Source organism: Myotis brandtii, unplaced genomic scaffold (assembly GCF_000412655.1).
Source record: "Myotis brandtii unplaced genomic scaffold, ASM41265v1 scaffold103, whole genome shotgun sequence".
Taxonomy (NCBI): Eukaryota; Metazoa; Chordata; class Mammalia; order Chiroptera; family Vespertilionidae; genus Myotis; species Myotis brandtii.
The window spans coordinates 1950340-1957753 of NW_005353460.1; the positions used below are offsets into that span (position 1 = coordinate 1950340).

The 7414-nt window shown below is 49.0% G+C and overlaps 1 long non-coding RNA gene across 1 annotated transcript in view; it reads right to left on the reverse strand.

Annotated features, from left to right (window-relative positions):
* Positions 1 to 1952, reverse strand: part of LOC106725401 — a 5033-nt gene extending 3081 nt beyond the window's left edge. The window contains exons 1-2 of the long non-coding RNA XR_001361289.1: positions 608 to 1952; positions 126 to 187 (exon numbers count right to left, since the gene is read on the reverse strand). This is a non-coding gene — a long non-coding RNA (uncharacterized LOC106725401). The remainder of the gene's footprint in view (positions 1 to 125; positions 188 to 607) is intronic.
* Positions 1953 to 7414: the final 5462 nt, after the last annotated feature.

Consider the following 7414-nt stretch of genomic DNA (forward strand, 5'->3'; position numbering starts at 1 on the left):
GGCACCCCAGGGGCCATGGGGGGGCCTGGGGCCCGCAGTGGATGGCAGGGCAGGGGGCAGGCCATGCTGGCTTTCCTGTGTCCCTTTGTCCCCTTCCTGGCCGGGACCCGCCTTCATTTCTTCACCTGTGTCTGTGGAGTCCTGGCCAGGCGCTGGACGCTGTGGTAGGAGACAGGCCCGCAAATGCCTGAAACGAAAGGCAGAATGCAGTTAGAGCCTTAAAACAGTTACAGATAAGGTGGGTGCCAAGGACTCAAAGATCCCTCTTGGCAGGGGGCAGGGGTGGCTTCCAGGGAAGGTGCTAGTAATGTTTATGTCTGGGGCAGGGGCAGACTCCCTCCCACTGATGTAGGTCTGTGGGAAATTCCCAGAGGACCCAGATCTAGAACCTTCCTCTCCACTTCTCTCCCCAACAAAAGCCTGCCTAGAGCACCTGCATCTCATCACACTGAGATTCGTCAGACTCGCCTTCTGTCAGGAGCCACTGGGTTTCTTCAAGGCTGGCATCAGCTAGGCATCACCCCTCTGCCCACCCCACTCCCAACATGGGAGGGCTCAGCTCTCCCTTTAAAGAGAGCGGTGCTTTGGGCCTCAGTTCAACGCTCACCTCTTGTGAGGGGGTCACAAGGCTCTTCCTGCAAGATTTTGTGAATTGGCTGATCTGAATAGCCTTGGGGAGAGGGCCCCCTTCTCCACTCCCCACTCCCCACTCCCAGAACTCTGTGCTCATTCGTTGCTCAGGGTGGTCTGTTCCGAGATGCTTGGTTTCCTTGCCACTCCTCCCAGCCCCTACCCCATCCAGACCATGGGAGGTCTCCTTCTGGCCTCCATGGGACGTGGTACAGCCCTGCTTCATTCCACTCCCACATCCTTAGAGGGCTGATGATGTCCCAGCCACTGATCTGGGTGCTGGGGACACAAAGATGAAGTAGAAGATCTGCTACCCTTGAGGGTCACAGCCCATTAACATTTGGAAAGTGCTCTCCAGGTTACCAAGCACTCAGACTTGCTGCACTTGACTTCCCTCTCCTCAGGTCTGGGAGGTAGGTGGGTAGGGTATCATGACTCCTCCCAGTAGATGCAGGCGACACACCCTCAGATTCTTAGTTGTTTCCCCCACGTTCTTGCCATCAGCTAGTGGACTTGCTTTCAAGTCCTACTCTGGTCACAGTGATTCCTTCGTAAATGACCAACCTCAGTGGGTTGTTGTGAAGATCAAATGTGCAACACAACATACCCCTGGCACATGGAAGGCCCACTATCAGGTTAGTTTTCCTTTCTTGGGTGTAAGAACCTGTTGTATGTTTATGTGAATCTCCCCAAACATTGATTCAGATAGAAATGCCTGCTTCCATCCCTCTCTTCTGGCCTTGCTTCTTTCTGAGGGTAAGGGAGGGGGAGGCTGCGATCAGGTTGGGGGGAGGCAGAGGATGCCACCCACACCATTGGAGAGATTCTGGGGCTTTATTAACACAGGAACCGCATCCTTGGCTCATCCCAGTGGGCGGAGGCTGGGGCAAGTTGGTATCCTGCCCTGCCTGCTGGCGGAGGCAGTTTGTGGATTTGGTGACAGATTCCTCTGAGGAGATGAATGAAGTAATTGTGCACTCGGTGTAGAAAAGATTCCAGATAGAGGAGATGTTTTCAATGGCAATAACCCTGAGATGGAGGAGTTCACCGAGTCAACAAACGGAGTTACAGGCGCTGGCTTCCCTTTGACGGTCCTGTGAGCACTTGTGAACCTCCGAGGCGGTTCTTGGCTGGGATGGACCATGTCTAAAAGCTTTATTCTCTCCTTCGTTTTAATCACCCCTCCTACCTCCTGGAAGGATTCCCCTCTCAAATTCTTGGACAACAAAGGCAGCTAACGGAATCTTGGTGGGTGAGGTCCCAAACCAGAAAAATGGTTTTCTCATAGCTCCATCCATAGATGCCCCTCCTGGCTCAGCATTGGTTTTCAGAAACATCTGATGACCAGATTAAAAGGGGTCTCTGCAGTGGATAGAGCATCAGCCTGAGGACTCAAGGGTCCCAGGTTTGATTCTGGTCAAGGGCATGTACCTTGGTTGTGGGCACATCCCCAGTAGGGAGTGTGCAGGAGGCAGCTGATCAATGTTTCTCTCTCATCGATGTTTCTAACTCTCTATCCCTCTCCCTTCCTCTCTGTAAAAAATCAATAAAATATATTTTTAAAAAATAAAAGGGGTCTCTGAGGAGTTTTGGGGGGGCTTTGTGGGCAGAAGAGCCCTCCTCACCTGCTGATCAGAGTGGAAAAGAGAGTTAAGGGCTGGCTGAGTGCAGAGAAAGACTTGCAGAATGTTTGCTTAGTGAATATTGGATTTAAAAAAAATTTCTTTCGGAAGCTTGAAGTAAGGGTGGGTGGGTCAGAGTGATAGGGGACCCAGGGAAGTTGTGCGTCCCAGGCTTATCAACAATGAAGGGCAGGCCTTAGCTGGTTTGGCTCAGTGGATGGAGCATCAGCCCACGGACTGAAGGGTCCCAGGTTTGATTCCAGTGCATTTGGTGCAGGCTCAATCCCTACCCCAGTCTGGGCGTGTGCAGGAGGCAACCAATCGATGTCTCTCCCACATCCATGTTTCTTTCTCTGTCTCTCCCCTTCCCTTCCACTCTCTCTAAAAATCAAAGGAAAGATATCCTCAGGTGAGGATTAACAAACAAAAAACAAAAACAAAACAATGAAGGGCAGGCCACACAATATGAGGCCCCATTTGATGCTGTTGAGAATTGTATGTGAAAAGCACTAAGCATGAAGCAAGAATGGGATGGCAGTGGGACCTGGGTATGGGCGTGGAGGGTGAGAGTTAGAAATTGGAGGGGGAGACAATGCTGGCCTGGAGATATCTGGAGGTGTGGGGGTGAATTGCCTTCTCTTCCAAAGATTTAGGAAGCCTATTCCATCCTGCCTTAAGAAGGTATTCCAAGACCAAATTATCTGGTAGTCCCAGAGATTGCCCAGGGATTGCGTGAGAATGGGTGAACTTGGCAGTGGATAAGACCCTCCAGCCCTAAGGTTCTCTGGGTGGCACTTTGGCTGGGGTAGGATCAGGCAAGCCAGTGCCTTTCATTGAGACCACAGCCAGGCAGGGCTACATGAGGGGGGGGGGGGGGGCGGGGGAAGGGAGGTCAGAAACAGAAACTGTAATTAAATCTTTTTTTACCCACCCTCACCCCCAGCAGGAAGTTATTCTTGGTGCTCAGTGAGGGGGAAGAAGGGGTGGAGTATGAGCAAAAGGGCTGCTTTTGACCTTGTGGCCTTCCTGGTGATTGGGTGGAGAGGTTTTTTGATTGAAGAAGAGATTTCCTTGAGCATCTTCTGAAAACAGTGACAAGGACCTCTAGTTTGACTCTTTCCAGATTCTACTGTCACTTTGGGGCAGAGAGGAGGCCAAAGCATTGAGCACTGGCCTTCTCTAGCTAACTCCAGCTGCCGGGTCTTCTTTTCTCGGACCTCAGGGTGAATGTGGACAATACCCTGCCGGGATAAATGGAGTTGCCCCACTTGTGTGGGTAGAGGCAGGTGTGGCTGTGGTCAGCCAGGGACTCTGTTTTCCAGATTGGTGGCTTGTGCTTTGGCTGAGCAGGTCTTGGAAACATGCTCCATCAGCAGCTCCTCCTCCTCTTCCCCTGGAGGCAGACAAGAGCTGGAACTCCAGGTGTGAGGATGCTGAGTGAGAAAACAGAGGCAGAGGATTAGCAGTTTTGCCAGCACCCCCCTTCCAGTCCTTCCTTCCAGGGGCTGCTGGGAAGAGCCATCTATTCCTCCTGCCTTATCCCCTTATGTGTTCTCCACTCCATCAGCTCACCAGCCATCTCCTTTTCCCCCCAAAGAGGAGCCAGGGCCAAGGAAGTGTGGCCAAGAGTGCAACTTGGTCTGGCCTCCTGGGGAAAGGGTTCTGACATCTACCATTTGACAAAAGCCAAAGTCTACAAGAAACAGAACATGGGGTTCAACTTCTTGGAGCAGGGACTGAACACACTTCACATTCAAGGAGAAAAATTACCAGCTACTCAGGGAGCTGCCTCCAAAATGGAGACTTAGGATTCTGTTCTGCTCTGGCTGCTCCTTAGGACAAAATTCTCTTCCCCTTGCATTTTTATAAAAGAGAAATCTCCATTTCATTGGGAACGTCTCCCCTGTTTCGTTCCTTCCTCCTGGAACTCACCCCTTCCCTCTCCTCCCGGCACCTGAGGAGCCAGCTGGAGCCTGAAGCGTTTCCCACATGTGTATATGCAATTTCCTTTCCACAATTAAAAGTTAGTCATCCTGACCGTGGCAGCACGTGTGACTTCGCTGGCATCTCAGCTGTGGATGAATGGACTGGGGCGGGGAGGAGAGTTCTGGCAGGGCCCTAATCCTTGACTCTGACCAGCCCTACCCTTGCATGCTCACCCTCCACTTCCAACTACCCCTCACTCCCGCTGTCTTGTTTTTTTTAAATATTGCTCACTCTATCCTCTTCTCTCCACCCCGCCACTAACCACCACCTTGGCGGAGGCTGCCCGGACACTAGCAATAGCCTCCCTCCCACCTCACCCTAGGCTCCTTCATGACATCCCCACGCAGAGGCCAGAGTGATTTTTGTAAACTTCAGTGTGGCCATGGCATCCCTGCTTGGAGCCCTTCTGCAGTCCCTACCACCTTCACAATGACATCCAGGTGGGTCAGTGTGGCCCTTCTGAAAACTGCCAGGATTTGGACTTGGCTCAAAGAGCCACATCTCTTGCCATTTCCACCGGATTCCTGCTTTTGCAGAGTGTGCTCTCAGTCTTGCCTCCAGATCTCAGGCACACCCCTCCTTCCCAGTGTGTGAGGTGCACATACTTGTCGGCACACGTGGCCTGTGCCTGGTTCAGCTCCTGGACAACTCTCATCTGTGAGACTTTCCCATTGTCATTGCCTCCCTAACACCCGTTCTTCTTATTTTTGGTAATATGCTAATTACCCTGTTTTTATTTAAGGGATCGACCTCTCTGTGGATGTGCTTTGTAGAAAATCAACTTCATCTCATGCTCTAAGTCTGGGGAAAATGGTTTTTGGCATAAGCTAATCAGAACCACAGAAATTGGTTGAGGAGAGGGGATGCAAACAAATCAAGCCAATGAATTTGGGGAGAATTTTGTCGGTAGTTTCCAGGTAAGAAGTTTCCTTGGTCCCTTCCCTGGACTTGGAGGGGGCAGTATGAACCCCAGGAGTTTGGCAGTTGGCATAGGAAGAAAGCTAATCCTGGAGAAGGCAGAGCCAAAAGACAAAAAAAAAAAAAAAAAAAAAAAAAGAAAAGAAAGAAAGAAACTGAATCCTTAATGTCATTGTTGAGCAGCTGAATCAAACTGATCCTGAAGCCAGTCTTGGCCCTGGATTCCCAATTACATGCACCTTTATTATTTAGGGCACTTTGAATTGCTCCTTTTGGTTACATGCAGAAAAGTTCTAGTGCACTCTCTCTCTCTTTCTCCCCTGATTTTTCCTCTTTCTGGTCACTCCTTTAACTTTCTCCAGGTTCCTCTTCCTCTTCCTTTCTATTATATGATGCTGTTCCTTAGGGGTTTATCATTGTTGTCACTTACAAATCAGATGAGCTCAGTTATTTGTAGGACTTCAGTTTGTCATTGTCTTCCAAATCTATAACACCTGAGGTATAGGCATGACTATCTCACAGCTTCCCAGCATCTTTTATTCGTTCCACAAACACCTCAAACTCAACAAGCTCAAAACGGAACTTTTTTTATCATCCCTCACAATCCTGTTCCTTGTCCGTATTCCCTATCTTTGTTAATAACACAACTATCTTACCTGCTGATCCAGCTGGAAGCTGGATGCTATCTTCCTTCTTGCATACCCACCACCCATCCAGTTAGTCACCACATCCTGTCTATTGTCTCTCCCTAAGTCCATCAAATCGGCTCTTTCTGTTGTATCCACACCCCATTGCTGTGGTTCAGTTGTCCCTCATCTGTCACCAGACAAAAGCAGGGTCTTCCTACTCTGTCCAGTCACTTTCTAAAATGTAAATCTGACCATGCCTGGACTCTGTTAAAGCAGACAGGTTCTCCTTTCCCATCTAGGCTCCAGCTCCCAGAACCATCATTGTTCTAGGCCTTCTAATCTTCTGGAAGGTTCTAGGTCAAGCATGTCAATGCGGCCCACAACAAATATTTTTGTGGCCCAGCCAATATAACAGTATGTAAGAAATGTTTTAATAAAAATTTCATAACTTAAATTTTACAATATCCCGTTATACATAATTATTAATAACAAATTACAATATTCGATAATGATGATTACTATAATAGTGTTGCATTCATTTCCCTTACACGCCTTACGCACAGGCGCAGCATTTCTCTCCACTAATACTAGCAGCGAATATTTTAGCAGCCGATTGCCATGTCATTAGTCTTGTGCTGACTTGTTTGGTGTGCGCAACAGGAAATATTTCGCTTTCGGAGAACAAGAAAAATAGGTTTATTTGCATTACGCTTATTAATGTGTGCAGTTACTCAGTGTCTGGCAAGTTAATGTTCAAGAAAAATATTAATTTTTATTAAAATGTTCTATTATTTTATGTTAATGATTACTCACTTATTTCAGCCCTTTGTATTCAGCATATCTCTATCAAAAGAAACCTACATTTCTATGAAAATTGAAGCTTTTGTTTTTTTGCAGCCCATGTGAACCTAAACCTTGTTTATTTGGCCCGTGTTAGCCTTTGAGTTTGACACGCTTGTTCTAGGTGCTCCAGGCCCTTGCCTAAGCCCCTACCCCTATCTTTAGCAGTTAGCCTCCCCACACTCCTCTTATCAAATTCTTGTTCTTCAGCCTTAGGTGTCCCCTCTTAGCTGCTCACTTCTGTGTCCAGTCGCCATCCATGCTGACCCCTCTCCCAACCTTATCACATTGTGTCAACTTCGAGACTGTAAGCTCCTTGAAGGCAAGGACAGGGAAGTCCCAGCCCTTCCGCAGTGCCTCACACCTTCCCACAGTGCTCAGACACAATGGAGGACCTAATTCTAATGTCTGCTCCTTATCTCCTGCCTTAGGCTATGAGCTCAGTGAGGATGAAGGTGTCTGGTATCCTCAGTCCCCAGCAAGCCCTTGGCCTTTAGCAAGTGCTCAGCAGATGTCTTGCCAAGCCAAGGAATGAACAAATGAGGGAACTAGGAAGCTTAACCCAGAAGCCAACTACCTGCAGCATCAGCCTTTCTGTGAGACCAGCCGCCCCATCTAGCCCCGAGACGAGCTTCTCCTGTCGGGGAGAACATTGTGACATATCTAAGGGGGCTGAATTGTCCCGCATGGTCCTCTGATGGGCAGCAGCAGCAGGTGTGAAGGGGAACAGAGATGTGTTATCCTCAGCCCCAGGTCTATGGGGGAGTTCTCTGGCAGTTAAGATTGCTT